Raw genomic sequence first — 25,980 nt, forward strand, 5'->3', positions numbered from 1 at the left:
GGAGGGGTTGGATGCAGAGAACTGCAAGGGTGCCATTTTTTGCCACTCGACTCACACTCAATAATTTTGAGTTCGGGTGCCACTCACATCGCGTGTACTTCAAACACCCAGTCGAAATCTGCATGTGAAGGCAAGCAACCGGGTGTGCCGATCACACTCGCCACTCACAACGGAGTATAGAGAAGACAAACAATCAGAAAAAGGCAAGTGCCTAAAATAATAAATTTAATTTAAATTATAAAAAAAGCAACAAAAAAAATATAAATTGAATACTGTTAATTGAGTATACGTTGCAGACAACCATTTATTGTGCGTGCAACAGCTGATTTCTTAGTTGTGGCGCCATATTTATATTTATTTCTGGTATCTGCATACTAAACATTGATTAATTATGAATTTATGCATTTAATATTATCTTAATCGACCGACTTTCATCAAATATGTTTTGGTCCAAAAAAGTGGTTAAATTTCCCATAGTGCACACACAATTTCCCAAACTGCAGTGATCGGGAGTCGAATCAGAATTTCTGCTTCTGTTAAGCTTAACATTGGGATTTCTCTCGAGTGGAGTCAACTCTGTGGTCCACTCAACTCAATCAGTTACTGGTGCGAGTGAGATGACCATAGTGGCGTGGGCGCCTTGAGTAGCTACCATGCTGCGGTGTGACCACGCGTGCGCAGAACGAAAATACCGCGGAAGTACCAGAATTTCCCTGGTATCGCGCTCTCTCTCTCCCGTTGAGCGCAAACACCCACCCCGAGCGCCGCCTGCACCGTTGTTCATCGGTGTATCTGCTTTGCCCCTGCTTTGGCCACTCATTCGGCGAAAATTAATGGTGGTGTTCGGTTCTACGTCGCGCAAGGCACAGTCTCTAGAGTCTCGCAGAGCTAAGAATACATCTCAGAAAATCGGCAACCAATATCCAAGTTCAGCCAAGTTTTCGGTGTGTAGGCAAGCCATCGAAAAGTAACGACCGAAATAACGGCAGTTGTCGCATAGCAAATGCCAATTGCGAATTGCGAGTTGCAAATGCAAATCAAAGTGTGCGCAGGCGAATAAGAAACAAAGAAACGCAATTAACAAACGTGAAGTAACAATCCGGCAAAGCGAATAAACCCGATACCGATTCCGATCTGCATCAGAAAAACGTGAGCTCCTTTCCTCTACCTACAGATTTTTCCCAAGCGGTGTTTTGTGTTCTGTGTTGTGTGCTCTGTGCGTTTGATTAACAACAAATTAAGCATAATTAAAGCGTTCTCTCGCCGTAAAGCGCTTTTTCTCCGTAGTTTACTTTACTCCAACCGGCAAAAAAAGCCGTCGCGTGTTGCTGTCTGTGTGTTTGCCTGCGTTGCGTGTGTGTGTATACATGTGTGTGTGTGTGTGTGCATTGCATACAGCTTTTTAAACTTTGTGCAAAAACGAAAAGTAAAGGAAGAGGTGGAACAAACGAACGAACAAAATAAGTCCAGCATCCACTCAAATTGATTTTTGTTCTCCGTCGTTATTTTTCCTATTTGCCTTCTCGCGTTCTCCGCTCTTTGTTGTCATTGCCGATTGCCTTTGTGCCTGCATTCGCCGTGCTACCCTGTAAAATCCGGGAACGGCCAGGAATGTGATGAGCCCAGATTGTTTTGGTGCCGAACCACCCCTATTTACTCCTCTTTAAGGGAGGCGCAAGCATTGTGCTCCCATTTCCGTAACGAGTTCTGCATTCCTGCTGCCCAAGTAATCAGAAATCCACAAACCAGTCCCAATACGCTCTCTATACCCTGGCAAAGAAAACGAATAAACGCGCGTCTTTCTCCCGCTCTCTCCCTTCCTTTGTCTCTCGCGCTCTGAGCGCAAGTCGTTCTTCTCGCTCAATTGTTCAATTGCCAGACAAACTGGCTCTGGGTGCATTGGTGTGTGTGCGAGTGGCGTCGGCCAGTGTTGCAAAGCGCCGTCCAGTTGGACTTAAAAATTCTAATTGGCGTGGGCAGCGACTCGAGCAAAACGCGCGTTTTTCGTACTTGTCTTCAGCACACTTTGGACTTTTATTCTAGCTTAAAGTATCCCTTACACCTAAATTTTAATAGGAAGAAATGGGAGATTTCCGACCTGTATGGAAATATTTGGACAATTATGCTTGAAACGCGCCATCAAACAAGTCGAGAATACCGTTTTTATTTATTTTTCGAACTCAGTTTCAAAGCTGTTATTATGGAACTTTTCCATTCGATTTCTTTTTGTGTATGCAGATTGCTATCAAGTCGTACATTGTATATCCATATCAGTTCCGTTGTTTTAGTAGAAATTATATTTTATTGAATCTTCGAGGTGTTTAGTTTAAAATCGTATTTCTATAGGTATGTAAAGCAAATTAATGAGCATGAGAGAATTGGATTGAAGAATCAGTTTTTGGAATATGGTTATAACGTATCATTCTTCAAGGTGATCATTACAGCAGCCGATCCCAAATATTTGTTTCTGACAACAATTTTTGGTCAACCGTCACTAATTTAATAAGCGGTTAAACAAGTATTCACCATTGAATATTCAATTCCATTTGTTACGCATTGTAAGTTAAGTTGCGCATAAAAGCCAAATAAGCTATCGTTTTCGTGGAAAAGTCGGCTGACGCTTGGCCAAACAATATAAACGAGATTCGCCAATCTCCAGGTCTAAGAATCAATTTTGGCAGCCAGCCCTTTTCCCCATTTCCATTTTCCGTGGTGTTTAATCACTTCCGCGTCGCCAAACGTTTGACTTGCAAAAAGGCGTTGCCTGGGCTCCTTTTCGGTACATATTTATAATACGAACGAAATATAAGTCTTATCAGACCCTGCCAAGCAGCAAATTCATCCCAGCTGGAAAACTCAATTGTGATTACTTCTGAAGGCGAACCCTTCATCGCCTCGCTGCACTCGAAAACGATTTTGAAACTTTAAACGTGCCAAAAAATGAAAATAAACCCCAAGTTAAGAGGTATTTTCAGATCTAATTAAGTTGCTGTGGGAAGGAACTGAACTTGGTCCTAAAAGAATCTAATGATACGACATCGAAAATATTTAAAATCTCATATGTACTTGTTACTTTTATTACCGTAAAGTTGCAATTGGATGTTTTCCTATAGCAGAGACCTCGATTATGAAATTCGAAACTTTTAATATGGTGTTGATTACTTATCACTTGAACAAATTGCTAATTGTAGTAAGTTCAATGAAAAATGTGATTTGGACAAGGCAAGCATTTAATTCAACATTTTTAGCACCGAGCTGATTGTAAAATTCAAATATAAATACCGAACATTTTGTAATATTTTATCAGTTACGTCTGGTAAATGCCAAGTTATTCTTACGTCTGTTTTTTTTTCAGTGCGGCGCCTAAACTATCTTTCCCCACCCCCTGATTTCCCTTGTTATTGTTGGGTAATATCATTTACTATATCTACGAATAATGGGGGAGGAACTTTTGCGAACTCGGCCCACTGCAATTATTTCCATCGGCTATTCATAGCCACCAATTGGAGCTGAAACAATTTTTTATTGCATTACATGGAGTCGGCGGAGACATTATTTAACTGAAGTTAATTTTGTTATTATACATGCGCAACAATTTCGATTTCACGTGAATTTAAGAATGAAGTTACACAAAAGAAAGTAAAAGCTTATACTGAAAAATATTAATAAACAAATTAGCAGTTTTTACTATAAAGGCACGCATTAGATTAATACATAATGAACTTCTATATTATCCTGTTAGTTAATTATTAGTTAGAAATTTTAAAGCGGTATGCAAGTTACATAATGGACCATTTCTTGTATTTAAGTTATTAAAAGTTCATAATCAAATTAAAATTTAAAAAATAAAGAAAAAGAATTAGAATCCCATTCAGTTTAAGTGAATTATAGTGAATGGTATGATTTACATTTCCCACCAGTTAGCTGGCTAAAAAACTAACCACTTTTTTGCATTCTAAAGATAAATTGCTGTTTTTCATTGTAGGTACACAGGTATCCAAACTTCTTGTTAGGCTCATTCCCAGCCAGTTTCCCGTGCCGCTTTTCTTTGCACGCTTTTCATGCTTTTGTTGCATTTTCTTTTCTGCGAACTTTTCGCACTCGGCCTGTTTTGTGCAATCGCTTTGTCGCCGTCGCCGTGGCCGTCGTTTTCCTCTTCGCCATCGTCTTCGTCGTCAACGTCATCAGCGTTTCGCCTTTGTTGTGTGCATTTTCCTTGCCGTTTTCCATTTACTTTTCCCCCGTCGCTTTGCTCGCTCGTTCGTTCTGCTGCGTTGGATTTCAACCTGTCAAGCGGGCGAAAGGGGGCGGTGGGTGGAGCGGCGGTGCGACGGTGTTTTAGTAGCTGTGTGTACGTTGGCTGAACTGCAGATTGAGGCCTGTACTTTGTTGCATTTTCTAACTGGTTGGGCTAGGACCCATCGCCGTTGCACAGTGCATTCTGCATTCTGTAGGCCGTTGACTGCATCGAGTGGCGTCGCCTTCCTGCCGCCGCCGCCCCTTTTGGCCCCTTCGCCCGCTTGTCACTCCGCCACCCCCTATGCCGACGCTTATCGTTGACCCTGCGCGCCACTTATTGCGTTCCTCTTCGCCTGCATCTTCTGATTTCTGCTGCTTCGGCGGCAGTGCAGTGCATTTCTTTTGCTTCGAAGCCCCACCAGAGCCGAGCACTCAACCCCGTTGGTGGTGGCTAAGTTGGGGTACAGTGAGCACTCCGTTAGAGAACTTGGCGTGGACTTTAGTAAGGACAGTACACTAAGACGGGGTGATTCGGCCCAGATATCTTATGTGATTAATTAATTAATAATTAAGTAAATGCTTTTTTGGCTTGATAGAATCTGTTGAGGCCTTATCTCAGCACCATTATTATCTGATGATATAATGTATGAGCATTACTTATTACTCAGAATTTTGATGGAGTCTTCTAAGTTTTCAGTCTATATATGTTATTTTTAGCGATGCCAGACAAATATGTCAATGCGGAATGCCAAATGAGTGGTCATATCGAGTCCGCCCTGTCGTGCAGAAGTGGGCATAGGCATAGGCTCTTTCTGTAAGGGCTTTTGGCTGGTGGTGCTGCTGCTACCTTGCCACTTAACCGCTTTTCCGTCTTTTGGCTTTTGTCTTTTCACACTCTCCGCCGAATGGATGAAGCGGGGAACTCGGTGTAGGAGCAACCACCTGACCTGCCAACCAATTGGCGTATGCCACCAAATGTCATTTAACCCACCCGAGCCCACTCAGTCCACCCATTCCACCCCAGTCCGCTCTCTTGGCTGGTGAAATATGCAAGGCAAATGTAATCATTATTGATTTTGTGGTCTCTCTGGAAGGGAGAACTCGGAACTGAACTGAACTGAGCTGAACCGGCCCGGAAAGGAGGGGGCTGACTGGGCATTCGCACACATTAGTATGTTAGATTATCCCAGCCGTTTGCTGCTGAGGCTGCTTAAATATGTAAGCCGTTGACGATCCTTCGGCGGAGCGGTGTGGAGGAGCAGAGGGCAGTCGAATGGATGGGGGCGCCTAAGGAGACCAAGGACCCGTCACACACATTAGAAATTTAACAGGTTAATGTCCAAAGTCGTAAAGGAGACCATTTATTTATGGCCACATTCCGACTTCCCTCGCACTCAGTCAGGCTCTCCTAATTTTCATAAAATATATGAGACCACCACCCCCACTCGAGTGTGTGCGTGTCGTGAACATAAAAATCTGAAAAGCAGACGCTTGCCTTGAGAGACCTTGAAGGGCTTGATAATGACTGCCGCCTCTCTAACAAACCAGCCCATCCCTTCCATTCACCCCCTTTGTTGCCAGCATAAGCTTTATGTTGTTCAGCTCCTTTTGGGGGTTGGAGGAACAGAAACACTCGCTTATTTTTCGGGCCAGCTGTCAGATTTGTCAAAGGAGTGAAGGACTCGAGCGACTTGGGGCAGCTTGTGTGGCAGGAAGTTGCTTTGGCGGCACAACCAACGGGTGGGGGAAATGCATGAGCTTTTTTGAAGGCGGGCGGGGTTGGGGGGTGGTTCTGGATTCGAAGGGAATGTATCTATCAATCTTCATAATTGCACGCGAAGGGTAAAGCTGGAAATTCAAGTATCCCTCGCTTGCTCCTTGGTTTTGCAATCTGCAAATACATGGCACAACCATTATTCACTGAATTTGGATAGGAACCTTATTCTAGACGATAAAGAAATCTTTGAAAAGCATTTATGTAATTTATTTATGTAATACATAAATATTTATGTAATACATTTATTTATGTAATACATCTAAGTAAGCTTTTTAATTGACACTGAAATCTCAGTCAACTTGTTTCGTATTTAATAACTAGTTTTATTTTCTTTTGTTTTTAATTATAAGATTTGCTTAACTAAACTTAATACATTTCAAACCATCAAAAAATATATATTTAAAATCAATTGTTTGATGCTTTTCATTCCCTTTTATAATAATAGCAAAAACTAAGGAAATGTATATTTTTCCAGTGATAGCAAGTTTGATAGACTTTAGTTATCTTCGAATGCATTCCGGATACATATTTTCTCCTGTACCCATATTCGATTAAACCCGTTGTCCAGGAAGTATTTATCAAATCAAAATGGTATCTGGTTAAACTGAAAAATATTCGCAATCTCAACCAGTTCGATTTGCATCTCGAAATGTGTGTCTGCAGAGCGGATAACCAGTTGGGTGGGCACATTAAGCCGAAAGTAGCCGATGTTTCATCAATGCTGCTGACAGTTGCAAAATGTATCGGCCAGTTGGCTAAACTGCATCATGGTGCAGCCCGTCCGATGGCCTGGCAATCTTTTTTCCGAATCATAAACGCACTACTCCGCCCGATGCCCCCTGTTGCCATGTGGCATCTCGTGGGGCATGTGTCTGGTCAGACATTCATCCGTCTACTCAATCATGGGCTTTGACCATTTCTAGGAACTTTTTGAGCCGCCGCAGCAGCTGTCTTTCCATGTTGTTGTTGCTAATTACCACACAGCCAAATACCGAATCGCAAAAAGGCAGGCCAGAGAAACTGCAATAAACATTGATTTTCCAAAGACGTCGAGGCGGCTTTAACCACTTGACCATATTGGTGTCGTCGCTGGGCCATATTTGGCCAGGGCAAAAAGATCTTTCATTCCCAAGAAACTGCAGCAAAAAGTTGCCCAATTTGTCGGAGTCGCATTGCCTAGATAGTTTTTACCTTGCCAGCCAGCTCCAGCTCCGAACCATTAGCGCATGTAAGCTGCCTTGCTTCCCCGATGCCAAATGTCAACATATCAATTCCACTCGCAGCTAAGATACATATGTATCTCTGAGATACGCCGATACGGCTACAAATCTTATGGCACGGCGGCAATGCGAACAATTCTAAACGGGTCGACATCGACAGAGACTACGACCTGTTTATGCAAATCAGGCGAGCGGCCGAGAATATCTTGTTCGCGAATTTCTATTCAAAAGTTCATCAAAAATATACAAAGGCGAGAAAAAAGTAAAAACATTTTTATTGAGTTAAACTGCCTGCAATGTGTGGGCTGCTGGCCTATAAAGGCTTTCAACGAGCAGAAAAGCAGGAGGGGCGGAAAGTGGGGGGAGCATTTCAATTGCGGGGCGTACGAGATTATTAAGGCAATTTGATGATTAATACTTGAGCTCGTAGTAATGGAAGCGTATCAGAGATTGCGCATGATTGGCTTGGAACGGAATTTAGTTTTTTTTTACAGAGCCCTAAGCTTATAGCGACCCTACTTTAAAGCGAAAATCGTTTAGTGAATTCGTGGTCTATAATTTGAAATATTTCATGAGAAGCCTTTAGTCGATCCCAGTCCCTGTAAATTGAAAAATTTCGCTAAAACCTTCGATTATATACAATTGTACGAGCACACCTTTGCGAACTTTGCTCTATCTAAAATCTAAAGTAATAGATTTAAAGAAAGACAATGTAACCTAATCATGAAGGTGTGTTATTCTGCCAATATAAAGGCCATTCCTGAATTTGTAAAATATTTATACGTTTTTCCCGCGCGTTCTGAGATTAGCTTTTCGACGGCAAATGGTTTTTTTTGCTGATTTCGTGTAAACATTTTGTCCGGCAATTAATTATTTTAAACGTGACGCATAGCGAGAGAAGCTATTTGTTGCTCTCGCTTCGTGTGGAAATGCTCTCCAGCTCGGCGTTTGATAAACAATTATGAAAAAACGCTCTCTAAAAACGCCTACTGTTTGTGTTTATTTGGTTTTAAATATTTTTGCTTGTTCGTTTTAATCAAGTGAACCAAAGAGGTGTGAGTGTGTGTGTCACAGTTGTTGGCTTGGACTTTGTTTATGTGTCAGCATTTTCATTCATAGTCGGTCGGACAGTTTTAGATGATAAATCTTTTTATGCGAGGGGCAGCACGCGCTATTTTTTCATACCAAACACTCATCACGGTCTGTATCTGTATCTGAGTATGTGCACATGTATCTGTAGGTGAAAATGTGTGCTCTGTGTGTTACGGCATTATCATTAGCTCTTGGGAATTTTCGTTCTCCTCCTCAGGCAAGTTCATTAACTTTTGAATTGTGCGCGGGGGCAACAATTTGTCAAAAATTCTGTCAGACATGCGATTTTTTAATTATTATTTTATATGCCCGGATTATGTGCACATAACTTCTGTCTATACTTTGTTTATTTCTCGTTCTCATTCTCTTTCTCGGATTCTCTCGATCCACACTGACCCATATGCGGCGGTGTGAGCTGAGCATTTCTTCTCCATAATTTCCTATTTATGTTTGACATGCTAGCTACCAAATAAAAGTTTGACCAAGCAATTAAGAAGGCCCAGACAAAGTTGTGTCCGGTTTTAATTTTTGGACTTGTCGTTGATTAGCTGTTGCTGCCCCACTTCACCAACTGATGGAGACACTGACTGACCGGCTGTCCAACTGACTGACTGACTGACTAGCTACCTGCTGAGCTGGTTTACTTTAGCTTTTAACAACTGTATGTTTAGGGGTTAGCAGTACCAGTTCCGTTTCGTAGTCCAAAATGACGTCACAATGATTAAAAACCAGAAGAGGCTAGGCAAAGTTGAGCACCTGACTATGGGACAACAATAGATTATGCCATATCAGTCATAATATTCGTGCGAATCGCCGTTGAGGATAAGCATGACACCCGCTTTTGAATCCAAGTCAAGGGTACAAGTGTGTATAGTACCGGTTCAATAAAACCAGCATAGAAATCAAGCCGAATTCAATATCTGGTAGCTTCCTGATGCTAAGAATCTACTGTCTCACGCAAGACAGTAGATTAAATCAGATTATTTATTTGCATGTTTAACTTGAACGGAATTTATAAATTGAACGTAATGTCTTCTCTATGATGCGTTTGCAGTGACCGAGGAGTAATTTTCCGTTTCCTGGCCAAAAATAAACATTTCGAATGTGTTTTCCAACAGCTGGTTGCCAAAGTAACTTTGCCCCAAGAGAGAAATCCAATAAATTCATCTTTTAGCGGCCAAGTTTGTTTATCCTAGAGATACTCTCCCTAGCTCATTTAGTTTTCCGCTTTAAAATTATTTACTTTACCTGAGATGCTAGTGAATTAGAAGTTTTAGTGAGGCAAATTCCATATGCAAATGTTTCCGGTGGAGATTCTGATTTATTACTTCAATGATTTAAACTATTTTGCTTTCCACTTGCCCAACAGCGTATGTTCATTAAAATCACTGTTTTCTCTCGTTTCAGGTACGTGTCCATGCATTGAATTTTGTGCCAGCGATTTTTGAATACATCTCCCGTTTCGTGTAAGGTCTTTTCCCCGCCGATAAAATGTCTGGCTGTGAATAGATTTCTCGGAATGGACTTTTTCCAGTAGCAGATGTTTTAGTAATTACGGCATTCATCAGTCTAGTTGGCTCGCAAGCGATTTAGCCATCAACAAATTAGGATTAATAATGGGAACAAAGTGGTGCAGATTAAGGGAAGACAATCGCGTGGTGATTATTTTAATAGGCCGAAAATCGATGATATCAAGACAAACCCTTGATATCGTGCATTTCTGCTAATAGCGCTGCATTTCTGGCTATCTGCAATTTGCTACTGTAGACTTTTTAACTGAATTAGATATGTGGCAACAAAAACTTGCTATAATTAGTAGCACATCAATATTTGAACAATTAGGCTTATGGACCCGGGGCGCCCCCAAGAATGGTTAACAATTTCCGGGCCAGGGAGGAAGTTGCTTATTTCGCAGTGCGGACTTCTGATCCCCGCTTTCAATCAGTTTCATTTGCGGTCGGTTCGGGAGTGGCTTCTAAGAACGGCGTATAAGTTTGATGGCTGACAAATAAGTATCAGAGAAATTGTTGAAAACTCATTTTTCTCCGGCAAGGAGGAAAACTAGTTATTCCTGCATTTCTTCTGCCTCTTTTTTCGGGTTATGAAAAGTTTTCCCAGCCCGGGCAGCTGGCTGGCGGTTATCCAGTAGCAAAAACTCGTATCATGGCCGAGAAGCGTTCGCCTCCATCCGATTGCTCTGTGCCCGGCCTGGACCAGAAACTTTTCCATCATAATCTACTTAACTTTTGCTGCAATCAATTGCAGACTTTTGTAGCAGCGTTGTGCCGCCTCATTGCATTCTACACAGCCTCCTCTCAGGCGGTTCTCCGCCCATATCTGTGCAAGATTTCTTTGTGTAGATACAGAACGAACAGAGAGATACTTTTCCTTTGCCAGTGCTTCAGCCTCTGCTTCTGCCATTGCCTTTCCTCTTCGCATTTGTTGAGCGGGCCGGGCCGTTAATAGAAAAGTTGTCAATGTTTTTCAGATGGCGTAGAGGGGCAGAGGCGTCTGTCAGTCGCGCTTATCTTATCAGTGCAAAACGGGGGGATGTGCAGTTGCAACTTTCTGCAGCCTGTCTTTTGCATAGTCTGGGCTGCGGATGCATCTGCGTTTCGTCCGGCTTCGAGTATGTGTGTAGCCTCCGCAGCGGATACAAACGCATAGACGGCACCGTGCACGAGTTTCTTCTACAAGCAAAAGCTATCGAAATACGTACACAAAGAGAGAGAGAGTACACACACAAAAGCTTCGCAGATATAGATACAGCCCACAGGCACATGCATTCTGTAGATACAATATCTTAAAGATGCACTGAAGCGTAATTGCTTTTACCTATTCCAATGCCCTCTCTGCACCCGCTGCTGTCGCCCATCGCCTGGCAGTGCAGTCTTGTTGAGCTTGTTAATAGTATTGGACAAAAACAAGAAAGCTATTGGTTTCGCCCAGAAGCGAAGGTTACAGCGTATTTATCAAACAAAGGGCAATGTTCTTTACATCGCAAACGACGGGAAATGATTTCTCCTCTACGGCAACAAATGGAATGGGCAAGAGGTGCTTTGCAACTAAAGATTAAATACGTGGAGAACTTGAGCTTAGCGTTGCATTTTTCAAAGAAGTTCTTCGTTATTTCGTTTGATAACTTATGGATCACAAATATATGAGATATTCCTAATATAGCATACTATTTAGTATTAATATTCGCATAGACTGGGAACACTTATTTAGTTCTTGAGGCTTAGAATAAAAACATCCCTGACCAAGGGTAATAATTTCAGGTTTATCCTACTATTATTACTCATATAACGCCAGCAACGATTTGCCTTACCGACTATATATCAATCTGTATATCACCTTACGAATGATTTGCCCTACAGAAATATCGAACTAATCAACTTTCGACTGACCTGCTTAGTCATCTTGGGGCCGAATTCCCAGCTCTCAATTTGGCTGGGGATTGGGATGCTTGGGTCAAGCCATGTTGAACCCTGAAGCCCCCAAAGCCCTCGTCTTTCCAATGCATCTAAGTATCTCGTTTTTCGAAATTGGCACATGAGTCTCTCGCTCGCTCTTTTCGATTTGGTGCGAGTATAAGGCATTGTGCTCTACTGACTTCTGGCTAATTGTTTGCTGCCGCTTTGTTATTGCTGTTGGCAGTATCTATCTGAGCGAGTAAGTGGATGTATCTGTGAGTATCGAGTATCTATTTGCCATTGCATTGTTGTCTCGTTTGCGCACATAATTGTAATTGATAGTTTGACTTTTACTAAGCGGGAAAGAGAGAGAGTCGCCTGCATTGTGCATTAGTTAAGGGCTCTGTTTACGGCTCTGCTTCTCCGTTGTTGTTCCTCTGACAGGGTAATTGGATAGCTACGAAAGTACGAATGTACGAAAATAGTCCAACCCAAAGACCTTCAGCTTGACTCGGGACGCCATCGCTTGAATCACTTGAACTGTGATATTTTCCGCATCAGACCTTTGCAAACCAGTTTTCCTCCACAGTGCGCGACATTACTCATACGCCAAGTGGAACATTAGCACTTCTCTCCGGAGAATAGCTCAGTTCTTCGCCAAATTATGTGCATTTGAAATGTGAGAGCGGGAAAAGAGGTTCATTCTCCTCTTCCTTATCCGTTTTTGTTGTTATTCTATCGCAAACTCAATCAAATGTTTAAGTTCTTATCCCGCTCGCTTGATACACTGCAAACAAGTTGCTTGAATCGCGGAGGCATATTTGGAACTAGCCTTAGATAGCTAGAATATTACAGAGGTTTTATCTAACCATTCAAAGCATACTTGTAAAATATTCAGACATTATATATTAAATGTATGTAAATTCTACATTTTTAAAGTTCCAATGGAAGAGGTTAGTTCTGGAGGTACATCATTTTTTATTTCAGTGCATGTGCAGCGAAATCGCATGTGCATGTGTGTGTTTTGCGATCCGTTGGCTACTTGCGCTCTTCCTCTTCTTGCTTTTTCTTCGGCGGTCGGTTGCCTGTTTTTATTTTTTTGCGTATGTCGAGCGTTCATTGCCCGCGATTTGCTGTTTCTGCTTTTTTTCTCGCCCTGCTGTTTGTATTGCTTTGGCTTTGCTGCATTTTGATTTTATTTTATTTTTAACGCACACACAATTTGTTAATCTGCCTCGCTGTGCTCTTCTGTTTTTATTTTTAATTCGCATAATTTTGCATTTTGTTAGGATCCAGTCAGATATACACACATACTTCTATGCTAGAAATGCTAGATGGGTGTTGGGTTAGCAATCGACGCCTTCAAGGTTACTCAACACTCTTACAAATACTCATCTCTTCTGCGGTGGCTAGAAAATAAGTTGAACTTAAAGTGAAATCTACCATCGATTAATAGCTGAGGAGATCAATTATGTGGCAATAATAATTTGTACTTCCTATGTAATCTGTCTTCATAGATTTCAGGTATTTCGCATTAGATCGTGCTATTTTCTGTTATCGTTAGAATACGACCGATTATAAATTTCTTGCTCAAAAGTTTACCCACACTGAACGAAAAGTTAGGGTTTTTACACAATGGTCTAAGTGATAAATATTACGAATAATACCAAATATATTGTTTCTTTAATTACAAACAGGCGTGTTAAAAGTCAAACGTGATCCTCTCTAAACTAAAACTTAATACATAATTGTAATGGTTTTTATAGTGTTCTAATCGCCTCGATTTGGGGGCCTATTACTACATTTTTATGGCGCTAGTACCCCACTTCCCCACCCCTCCCCCGCCTTTTGATGGCTGATAATCGCTACAGCCGATTGCTTATCAATTTATGGTCGTAGTCGCATTTTTTTTGCCCTGCCGTTGGACTCAGTCACCCAATCAGCCGGTTAAACGTATACGAATGTGCATTTTGTACTTAGAGAGCTCCGCGTGGAAAGGGCCACATTTACTCGCTGCTGTACTTAATACTTAATGTGCTGCTTTAATTTAACTGAATCGCAGTCACAATGCAGCGGGAAAGAGAGGCGGGCGGTACAAGCTGTTTCGCATTTTATTTGAAATTCTATTTTTATTCACTTGCCCATGCGTTTTGCTGGCCGCTTTTTTGCTTTGTTTTTGCTGCTGCCTTTTGCTTCACATTTTTACTTTGGCCTGCCAACTATTTTTGTTTACTATTTACTTTGTGTTGTTGTCGCTCACTGTCCCCGCCGGCATTTGCAAGGGGCGTGGCAGGGGGGCGGAGCGGAGGGCTTAGTGCGTTGATTTCCCGACCTAGCCGGCGACAATATTTGTTGTGCACTCGACGCCAAAGCCGCCAGGAGAGGCGGGAAAGCCAGGAGAAGCGCGACGTGGAGCGGGGAGCGAGGTGTACCAGGATCCACAAAAGCGGGTATACTGCAAAATAGCAGGGGTACGGGGCAAGGGGCGCGCCGAGGGGCCAGACAAAGGCCAATGGGAAGGCAGCCCGTCCGGCATTTCTAGCACTAGACTGAAGGAGCCTAGGCATTTTTGCGGTTACAGTGGGCCAAGCGCGCAGAAATGTGATCAAAATGCAAGCGAGTTCTAATAAAAAGTTAAATTAAATTAAATTAAAAAAGGTAGACTCTGACGGATCTTGCATAAATATATTTAAATAGAAATGTAATACAATAGGAATGCAACTAAGTGGTTGTTTCTGAGAAAACAATAATTGCTTATGGAAAACAATCGAATATCAGTCTTTACATCACCTCTATAGGGAACCCTCTATAATATTGAATGCAAACTGATTATTATAATGGAAATACTTGCACTTAGTCTTTGTGTTTTTTTGTGGTTTAACTAACTGCGGACAACTGATCGTTTCTTTCTTCGACTTAATAGTCGGGACAACTTAATCAGGTGTGAATTTCTTGTAGTCAGCGACTTATTAAGGTCAGCATGGGAAATACGTTGTGCTAACAATCCCAGATCCATTTCTCTTCCACTACATGACTTGACACAATTTTCAAGAAATAAATAATTTAACTTCAATTGGGAATTACGCCGCAATCCCCGTTTCGACCACAAAAGCTTCCCACACCTGATGGTTTATGGTTATGGCCACCACTGTGCCAGCTCTGGCTCCCTTTCCCCCTGGCCCCCCTGCCCGCTTGCCTGGCTGCCAAATGAGTTTCGTAGTCGCTGTTGCTGTTGGTGGGTTGCATGCCACTCGCAACGGCGCAAAAGTTCCTAGACCACTCCAAAAAAGAGAGAAATAAAAAGCACAAAATTTATATGCGCCGTCGCGCATGCAGTCGCTGCCTCAGTCGGCGTCGAATGTTGACACGTACGACGAAGTCGCGCCTTGTATGGCTTTCAATGGCAAGCAGATTATTAATATTGCAAATGTGTGCGGAGCAGGGCGGAGCGGAGATGGCGATGGCGGTGTGGATGTGGATGTGGATGGCGAGCGGCGACTGAGCATCCGAGCCTATAAATGTGACTTGGCATTAGGACTATGGGTTTATCTGCCTCTAAGATGGCATTTCGGGGTGGATTAGGCTAGGCGAGTGGCTCGCAGATGCAGGGAGATAATCGGTAAGGAACCGGTTGAAATGGAGGTGCTCAGAAGTCGGGCCCCTTTTGGGGGTTTCGGCTATCTTTAGGTTACAGCTTCAAGTCTGTACCATTAAACTTGAGCTCATTAACGGGTTTAATCTTGCCACATATTTTTAATGGCTATTTCGATTTGTTGAGGTAGAGCCAAGCGCATAAGTATCATGAGTAAAATAAGTGTCAAAACTTCTTCGGTTTTAGTATGTATACAAAGGATTGGGTATTTTATAAAGGAATGCCTTAAGAGTTACTACAAATACAACACGATAACTATATTTAATAATACGAAGTTTTCTTGAATTTTTAAAAAGCGAACGTGGATTAAGATTTTAGACTTTCCACGCAACCGAGATTGCAGATGATCTGTTGATTGCTAGAAATAATGGCGCTTCTTGCGTGGAGTCAGCGCTCCATAGCTCCAGCTCTGCTCCTCCGGTGCTCTCAGCCGTAGGGCAACGTCGTTATCGGTATCAAAACATCATCATCGTCTTGGCAGAGAACGCATATCGGACAGAGCGCATTGCACATTGCACGTTGCTCGTGGGCAACGCCGACATGAGCCTCTTTTGTCTGTTGACTTCCACTGGGTGCATCAATGTGCCTACAAGTATGCATATATACACACATGTGTATATACGTATGTATATACCGGGCATGGGCATACTCCACTCGGTACGATATGTACATATCGGTGTGTGTATATTGCGACTGTCTGCGCTTCAGAGTTGTATAGCAATTGAATATTTGCAAGAGATTTCCGTTCATTAAACCCGACAGCAGCGGCAGCAGCAGCAGCCGCAGAAGCAGTGTGGGGCGGAAAGAGAGGAAAGTACTCCCCCTGAATGAGACGGCAACAGCGAGTGGAGAACCACCGTAGGCGGACTTTTGGGCCTCAAGGGGGATCCGTTTGGTGGGGAGGAAAGGAAGGGAAGTGGACCCGGTACTTGGTGTTGCTGATTTTAATTTTTATTTCATCCTCCCTCCAAGCTAAAAAGTAGATAACAGTGCGAAAGAGAGAGATGAGGACGGGCCAGAAAGAGATGGAGAGTAGGAGCTTTAGCTATAATTAAATTCCTCTTTAAAGTTTCGCGCGTCGATTTTGTGTGCATATAGTGGTGGCGAAGCGGAGTTAAAATGCACCCGGGAAACTAATTTCCCAGAAATCTATTAGTTCGCTGTACTCCTTTAAGCTCTTTTAAGATGCAAATGTAAGTGCGTTGAAAGTATGTTTAAAATATACACTTAACCAGAGGTTATATTGCCATCGGAGGAACCCCTGGTTGGAACAGTTTAAATTCAAATCCACGCTACCATGACTTGTCCACACTGAATACCATTCATAGTGTTTGTAAATCATTGTCATAATACGTATTGAAATTCACACAAAATCATGCATCTAAATTCAGCGGAGTCAATACAGACCAGACCTAAAATTCTTTATAAGCTCAGACCTCTGCCGACTCCATTGCTATACATTATCCTACATCGAACACAATATTAACTTTTTATATCGTTTAGCCATGCTGAAGTGAATACTTTTTTTTGTACTCTGGGTTACCCTTACTTGGTTCCAGATGAAGTGGGCGAAAAACATTTAAAATTGATAAAAAGATATTAGCCCCCGCGACGGCGAAGTTTGGCCAAGTGTTTCGAATGAAGTGAACTACAACTGGGAAAATTCAGTGTTCATGGGCTTGCTGTGCCTGCATATTGATTGAAAGTTCAATATATAGCATTCGCGGAAATGTATCCACCCATCAAAGTTGCATCCTCATCCACCCAAGACTGCTCCAAAGTTTGACGCAAGTTGGGAAGAAACCGCAACTTTAAGTTCAACCAGAAGTTTTTGGGATTTCTGCGGGAAACTCTTGAGCTTCCTCTTCCAGCTCTTTTAGCTGTTCCTAATTGCTGCACGTTGCATGTTCTCGGGTTCATCTGGGGCATGTAGTAAGCTACCAGCTACTTGCACCAAAACCAACCCAAACTGAACCCATCATAATACCCTTGAAGGATTTTCTGTGGCCAAAACCAGAGACTTGGCCAGACTTGGATGGCCGACCGACTGATGTGTGCGGTGGCTTCGAATCCGGATATCTTTGCTGTTTTGGCCGAGCCAAGATTGGGACTCAACTTGAACCAGGAAAACATGTTTGCAACTCCAGCTAGGTGGCAATGAAAACTGCTGGAAAAAGCGAAGACAAAGAGCAGAAAAACCTGCAGGTTCCACAACTTTGACTGCTCGGCTCGGTGCGGATCGGATCGGATGGTGAGGAGGAGGCACGCCAAACGCCAAGTTTTCCTGGCCAAACCAGCCACGGTCCCCGTTTATTCATAGAACATGTTTGGCCATTTTCTGCTGGCAGCAGCCCCGATTTCCGCGCTTCCCGTCGCTCCATTCTCCCCTGCACTTTATGTGGCTTTGGCTTCTTTTTGTTTCTCGTCGCTTTTTGCCCACTGCAGCATGCATTGATGCATTTTTCTTGCTAACAACGGCCAGTTGTGGCCAAGAGGAGGGCGGGGCCCTGCCGTTTTTCTCTTTTCTGCAGGTATGTTGGCCCGGTCTGGCCTGGTCTGGTCTCTGGTCTGTTTCGGCTCGGCTCGGTTCGGTTAGGTTCGCTTTCTTTCTCTTTTTTCGGAATGGCTTTCCACGTTGTCGTTGCTTGTACTAAATGTGCACTAAATGCTATTTATTCCTTTTCGCCTGTATCTGTGTGTGTGCGAGTGTATGTTTCTGGGCGGTGAAGCAGCATTAGTTCTCGGGATCTTTTTCTGAAAAGGGGGTAAACAAATTAAAAATGCTCTCGACTGCATCCAAAAATGCAAATAGGATATACTGGGATTGGGATAGTTTTGCTTTCCGTTTGCTTAATTGGTATATCAATTTGAGTGGCGAGTGCAGAAGTAGTTCGTAAAAACGGAAAAATACTAATCAAAATTAAATCAAAGGATCATTTCTCATCCATCAACTATATTACGTATTTTGAAATTATTTCTAGTTTCTTCTGACCAACGCTGAACGTGTGTATAAATTGTCTATAAATGGTTCAATGCAATGATCCAAGCATAGTACTTTGTCTAAAGTATGTAGGGTATGGACTGACCGAAATGGTTCTCTTTTGCAAAACAAGCTGCACACCATCTGTACACCTGTACATATGTACGTTTATGTGCATGACTCGCATATCTCCCGTTCTAGAGCTCTTCTTTACCGGCCGCTTGGCATATTTTCAGCAGCTTCCAGCTACCCACACATTACCGCAGAGCTTTGGCTCTGGCAATTATTTCAAAAAGTGATTTTCGTTATACAAAAATATTGCATAACTGCTCTGCTGGTGGTATGAGCTGCGAGTGTGGGTTGGGCTGGAATATGGTTTGGTTGGCTTGGCTTGGTTTGGTTCGGTTCGTTTCGGGTATCCCCCTGTTGCCCGTCCTAAACTTTGTGCGGTATTTGTTTTGATTTTTATTTCCCTTTTTTGGCTCGGAAAAATGTATGAATTTCAGGGAAAAGCTGCAACCGGGGACTGGGGCACTTCTGAAGGAGTTGTTTTGGTGCGGATTTCAAATTCAGCCTTAGTTAACCTTTAAGAACTGGCGTTTCTGTCATTTCCTTGGCCCGATTCGAGATTGCGATTGTGGATTATCGTTGAAAGAGGCCGCTAAACGGCACTTGAAATGTTTGCTTTCTCGCCTGCCAACTTCATCAGCGGCTTCTTGTCCAACTTTGTTTGCTAACCAATTTGCACCGAAACCGAACCAGAGTGGAGGCAATGGAGATGGAGCCGGAGACTGGACCATCAATCACAAAAGTTTCATTTGGCTATCTCAGAACCAGCACCAGAGTCAGAACATATCTTCCAGGTGGCCTCTGGCGCTACATGAAGATCTTCAAACGGAGAGAAAATACAAAATAAAAGTAAAGCCTGAACAAAAGCATTTTTCAAGCATTTCCTTAAGCGTTTTGCTCAGGTTTCATTAGGCAAAGCAAACTTTTACCACGGGAAAGTATAGAGAGTGGGTAGAGCCAGGGGAAGGGGGCAGGGTAACAAAGGGTTGGCGAAATGCTGTGGGCAGCCTTTCCATTATGCGAAAGCTCGGGTTGAGCGCCTAAAAGTGCTCTTTATTGGGAACCAATTTGTTATTTATGCTCTGTTTTAATTAAATTTTTAAACATTTATTTGCCGCAACAAAAGACCCGAGACTCTGATTTATTTTCCCGTACACAGCGTTGCTACTTTAATTGAAATTCCTTTTCCATTGCGTTATTTTGCCCACAGGTTTTTTTTTATTTCGCTAAGCCATAATTATATTTCTGGCCATCTCAAATCCAATAAGCATTATGACTTGCCGCTCTCGCAGTGCCCTCAAGACATCGTTTGTCCTGGCCTCCGCCCGAAATCCGCCCCGGCACACAGCGCCCGGAAAATTTAATGTACTGCCCATATTTTGTGTCTAAAAATAGCACGAAAGAAAACTTTTTGGCCCGCCTTCAATTTTATGGCCTCAACGACTGTCGCACTAAATATCCGAGCTCCTGGTCCAGATCCTTGGCCCGCCTGTGACGCCCTTCTGGAAGAGGAGAAGAGCTCTTTCTGCAATGCGAAGTGGGAAACATTTTTGTCGCTTTATTGAATTAAAAATTCAAAATTTGCTCTGGCAGGGCAATTTCTTTCTCCTCTCGACGGCATCGACAGCAAGCCGCCCTTGCCATTGGCCCATCATTAAATTAATAAATTAAAATGGAAAGCACTTTGTTTCAGACTTCATTTCAGAGCGCTCCACTTCCCTCTTTGGGCACAAAAGCGATGAAATTATTAATTTATGTCATTTACTTACTCGGAGCTGTAACATTTTTAAATTAGCCCCGACGTTTTATTAAAATGAACGGAAGAGATTTTCTAACGCTCTATAATTGGAATTGAGTTTCGGTCCGCCTGCAAAGCGCCAAGCTCATTAGGGGTTATAGTTAGTTGGAGTCGAATGTAACCATGGACCAAATGGCCTAACATGGAAATTCTTTTAATTTCTAATAAAGAAATTACCATTTAAATTGATATCAATTAATGTTTTCAACGAAATCAATATATAGAAAAGTATACTTTCCTACTATAAACATTAAAAATATATTTTAACGCTATCTCGAAACAACATTTATGTTCTTCTCAATGAATTTATATGAATATTTTTTTGCATAAGTTGTTCGTATTTTCACCACAATTTTGGTTGCTTATTTTTTGACTTTGTCCCACTGTGTCTGACATCGGAAAACTTCCTTCGGGCGAATGTCTGCGTCTTCCTGCTCCTTAATAGATTTTGTATTTTGATTGATTGCCTCGCTTATTCAATTGTGTTTGTTGTATCCCACACCTTCGATGCTCCTCCAATCCCCACTAAACCAGTCGGGTGGGCTAAACCTCCCACCTCCTACTCCTTCTACTTCTTCGGGACACAAAGTCGCGTCTGCCTTGGCTTATGAAGCGTGTGATTGCTTTACTTACTGCTCCGTTCCAAGATGGTCTGGTATGGTATGGTATGGTCTGGTCTGACAGGATTTAACTGCATTATTAGTTAAATCTGTAGCAAAAATTTCAATATCGGTGCGGTAATCTTATCGTTTCCCCGTCTGTTTTCCCATTCCCAGTTCCCTGGGGCGTTTTGTGCGGGTGCTGGGGTGTGGGGGCAACCTAAATGAATTTTAATGCCCTTTAAAGCGACTTTCATATGCTGACTGGGTTCATGTTCTAGTTGCTATTGTTGTTGCGAAACCATACTAGGCACCCAGTGAATGGGTGGCTTAGACTTGCACTGTCAGATACTTTTCGAAGTGCACTGTTGCATAAAAGCCGAGAGCGAAAAGCTCCCCTTCGGTCACTACCCCTTCAATGGCCAACTTTTACGTCAGTTACCATGTAAGCTAATACCAGTCGAAAAAGTTGAAATCGCCACGCCTCTCAGATTGTATCCGTTGACATTTGACCGACAAATGTTTGTTACCAAAGATGTGTGTGGATATATCAAAGAGCGAGTGGGAGAAAAGGGATTGAGACGACATGAGCTGGGCTTTTTCCAAAAATATTTTCCCGTTTTCCGCTCGGCGTTGCAACGCTTGCAGCAGCAACATCCTGCACATCCGCTTCTAATTAGCGAAAGGATAACGAGATCGGTCAGTTATATTCAATTAGCTAATTAATGGCCAGGCCTGAAGGGGTTCCCTCTTAGCCTTAATTGGTTTCGAAATCCCAGACTTAAAATTACTGGAGGGCTACTTGTGGTTGCATTGCGATTACATTTCAATTGAACTTAAATTTAGGGTCAATTGAAATGGGCACTTTAATGAACATATAGTGCACGTTATCTGTGAGGATCTGAGCAGTATTAAGTCTACTTATATTTAATGTAATTATTTTTCAATTCTCGACATTTTCTTTGCGAATTATCTAAAAGTATTCATCGTACTCGATGGAATTTTAAAATCATTTTCTGTGCCAACTCGAATTCTATCTCCATTACACTTCACCCAGATAGAAATGGCTGAGAGAGACTTTGTTGTATTCAATGGGAAACAAATCTTGTTTAAGAAATTAACGCCGCCTTTGATGGCTGATGTCTGGCGATGATGATGAAGATGGACGATAATGATGATGATGGCACGCCAAATCGCATTTCATGCTTTGGCATAATCATCTTTGGGTGCTAAAAAGGCGAATGCCCCCTGAAGAGTGAAGGCGCCCAGGGGGGTGGCTTGGGGCGGAGGGTGGTGCCTGTAATTTATGCGACTTGCAACGGTGCCTTCCGCTACTGCAACAAAACAAACAAAGATAGAAACAAACATGGCCTGGGCCATATTTTTCAGTCGCTTGTTTTTTCTCCCTATTTTTCTAGTTTTCTCCTCTTGTTTTTAATAAGATTTCTTCAAGCAGACGATGACGATGTCTCAAGACAGGTGTACATGCCACACAGGTGCAAGTCCATATGCTGCTTCCCCGTGCGTGTGCGTCTTCTTTTTCTGTTCTTTTTTGCGAGGCAACATTTGTAATGTTTCGCCCCGTTGACGTCGACGGCGTTAATAAAGATGCGCCTCCATCTTGGACCTAAGTCCGCTGAGCTGCAGCAAAAGCTAGGTGGCGTCCGTATTCACTTGTCTATGGGTGGCCTACTTAATTTATGAGACGCGAGAATTCGTTGCACTGAGGAAAAGAAGGATGGAGCTGTGGGGGGGATTTGCACTTCGTAATTAGTGCAGGGTGCAGAGCGTGAATCTGCAGCCAAAGAAAATGTATCTGGCAGATACTTAGTGCCTCGCAGGCGACAAGCAGCGACAACGGAACAGAATAGAACGGAACACAGCAGATAATTTGCAGAAAGCCATGGCGAACATGGTGTGATTGACCGCGTTAGGGCAAATAAATGAGGAGCAAAATGAGAGCTGTGCAAATGGATGATTCCTCACGGGAGCTAAGGTGATGAAATGCATCGGGGGTAAATAGGAATCGGCAGGAAACTTTACGGATAATTTAATGGAATACAGAAAAGAAAGATGAAAGATGTTCAATTTCTTACTAAATAACCCATTAACATGATTAGCAGTGCCCACAATTCATAAAATACTTTACATAATTTCAGTTATTGTTTCAAATCGTGTACCAAACAAAATGTTACGCAACAATTAAAGCAAACAACTATTTTTGCCTTAAACATAACAACCCGTACGTAATTAACATTTACCAAATTTAGTTAAACTCCCTCAGTAAGCATTCCTTCATTTCCGCACACAAGCATTCAAATGGCAAATAGTTCTCAGTTAACTACCCCTAAAATGATGAACCGCTCTCTAAATCCGTCCGAAAGTCAAATTTAAACATGCATTCGGACAGTTTGGCGGCATGAGTGGCCTCATTAAAGTTATTATCAGGATGCCGAGCGCTCAGGCTGTTGTTAAACTTTTTGCTGACACTGTGCGTGTGGCCGGGCAGCCACAACAAAGAGCTATCGGGGGGATTTTGATGTCGAAACGAGGAGCTCGAGCTGGATATGATTTGGACCGACTGGCGGAATGGAAACGTAAATGCACAATAAAGTAGAAGGATTAAGGATTATGTCACAGCCACACACATCAATGGAGAAGTGGGGAGGTGGAGTGGATACACAGAGAGACAATGCAACAAACAATGACAGGGGTGACAAAAATGTTCGCACAGGTTTCCCCTGCCCTGTTTTAACTTTTTCATTCTGCCTGGCATCAGCACATCTCAGCATCCTTTATCATACATCCTCGTGTGGATGATGATGACGGTGATGTGGACATGGCTTTGTCAAAAAGGAAGACAAAACGATGATATATGTGACACAGCCAGAAGCAAGCCCCCCTCGCACATTCAAAGTATTTGGATACCTAGACGTCAGGCAATGCGAAGTGACATTTAATTAGACTGTCCCAAACTGATGACCGACCGGGTCAAGAATCATAATAACAAACAGCAGCCTTTTAAGCAAGCAGCAGCCAAGAAAGACACACACCCAAGTGGGTGGCTATTTCAACTATGTAGGTCACCGGATGTTCTAGCCTCCGGAGACTGTTTTGTATTTGACACAATCAAGTCAAAACTCAACTCATGAAATGCACTCTTTGGCACTCTGAATGAACATGTTTATTTTACTCGTGCAGCTCTATTTATTAATCCAGCAGTTTAGTCTTAGTCATTAAAAGGGAATCGGCATGAGGGACTGTTTCTCCTAAATATGCAAATCCTTTGCCCAACATGAAGGCAGAAGCTTAGGCAACAGATTGTAAAGGGACCGGTCATAAGCCAAAGTAATTGGAAATTAAATTGGGGGATTTGCGTGAGTGGAAGTGACAGCCACGTGACAATCAAAGCCGTAACCCACTCACGACTCACGTACTCATTGCTGGCTTTTTGGATCCAGCGGCTGCTCCATGTTGATGGCCAATAATTGCTTTATCATGGCGCACTGACTAGCGGAGAATATCATTTTACCATTAATGGAGTAGCAAGGGGGAATCCTTTCTGGAATAGAAAACTATACAATACACATATAAATGCTGTAATAGGCACGGAAAAAGATTGCTTTTTCTGGTGAGTGGGGGCTCTATGGTTATGGCATAGAGTAATTTTAATAGGTCATCATATTAAGGGATTCCCGGGCAATTCGTTCGCTTTCTGGTTATGGTTTTAGTTGTTATTCCCGGAGTGGGGCCGCTTTGTTTGTGTATCGATTGTGTGGTTGGCTACGGATGCTGGCTGCCACCCACTTTCCACCCACTTTGCGCCCATGTTCCATCCATTTCTCCGCATGGTTATTGCCCATTTGCCCACGCGATGACATGTGCGTTTAATTGCGTTTTACTTATTTGACACAAATTAATATGGCACTCGCCATTTGCTTCCCCTTTCCGAGCGACCGTGTCGAATCCACGAAAGTATGCTATAATTTTCCCCTAAACTCTGTTCTCGGGTAATTAAATATTTCTGCAACACTTGCTGCTCCGCATTGGTTGGGTTAGGTAGCAAAGAAGAATGCCACTTTGAGTAGGGCAAAAAGGAAAGAAGGAACCAGCCTTTCGAGAGGAAACCCTTCAAGTGGCAAGTGGGAAATGTTTAAAGTTCCTGGGACTGCGTGTGAGTGGCATCCACCGCATCATAAATCAAATTATGACGACCTGACGAGAAGCGGGAATCATGACCGAAATGTTATTAAGTGCAGCCAAGGGACCAAAGCAAGAGGCCCAGAACTCGGGCCCAAGAACGTCGAGCTATCCTAAAACCCTTGACCACTTTCGACTGCAAAGTTTGTTTGAGTATTTTACGTTATAAATATTAATATTATTACAGGAGACGACACAAGTTTTGGCATGTGGTTCAGGCCGTGTGTGTACACATAATTATGCAATTTAATGAGTTTTCTCTTTGCTGTCGCAGCCCCCAGGCTACTCTACCTTCATCCTTTCCACAGATATACCCACCCCGTCCACAACTCCAGCCCCTTTGCTAGGACAACTGCACATGTGCATAATTAATTTGAAAAATTAATTCTGTATACAGAAGATGTCGGCTTTTAAAGGCGTGTAGCCTTCGGTGCGCCGAAATGATTTTCGAAAGTGCTGGGCTTCATTTTTTCATGCAATCCAACATATTCCTACGTATACTTCAAGTCATGGGAATGAGCTTATGTGTATGCTACCCATTAAGAACAAGTCAGATATTACTTTTTGTAATGCCTTGTGAAAGCTTTAAATGACAATTAGGTAAATAAACCATATTCCAGGAGTTTTTAAATGGCAACATTTTTGCAGAATAGCGAAACATATAGTCAGCCAAGAGCAGTGTAACGAAAATGTTGTTAAAGGCAGATGACGGCGGCGATGACGATGATGATGCGGTTGACTTGGCCACAACAACGACGTCGGCGGCAACGACAACTTGACATGGAAGCCAGGTCTGGTGACTAGGAGAGACAGCCGGGGTGAAAGCCTCCGCGCCGAGTAACAGCCTCCTCCGCCTGCTGTTGATGTTTGCTTGCAGCCCAAACCCCGGGTGCCTGCCACAGTGCCTCCTCTCGTTTTCCCTTGGCTGCCATAAACGAAAC

The 25,980-nt window shown here is 42.7% G+C and overlaps 1 protein-coding gene across 16 annotated transcripts in view; it reads left to right on the forward strand.

Annotated features, from left to right (window-relative positions):
- Positions 1 to 969: 969 nt before the first annotated feature.
- LOC117140838 (poly(rC)-binding protein 3) overlaps positions 970 to 25,980 on the forward strand; it is a 45,990-nt gene continuing 20,979 nt past the window's right edge. For all 16 annotated transcript variants that reach the window (XM_033303958.1, XM_033303959.1, XM_033303960.1 and 13 more), the window contains exon 1: positions 970 to 1,149. The gene's annotated coding sequence lies outside the window, so the exon portion shown is untranslated. The remainder of the gene's footprint in view (positions 1,150 to 25,980) is intronic.

Source organism: Drosophila mauritiana, chromosome 3L (assembly GCF_004382145.1).
Source record: "Drosophila mauritiana strain mau12 chromosome 3L, ASM438214v1, whole genome shotgun sequence".
Taxonomy (NCBI): domain Eukaryota; kingdom Metazoa; phylum Arthropoda; class Insecta; order Diptera; family Drosophilidae; genus Drosophila; species Drosophila mauritiana.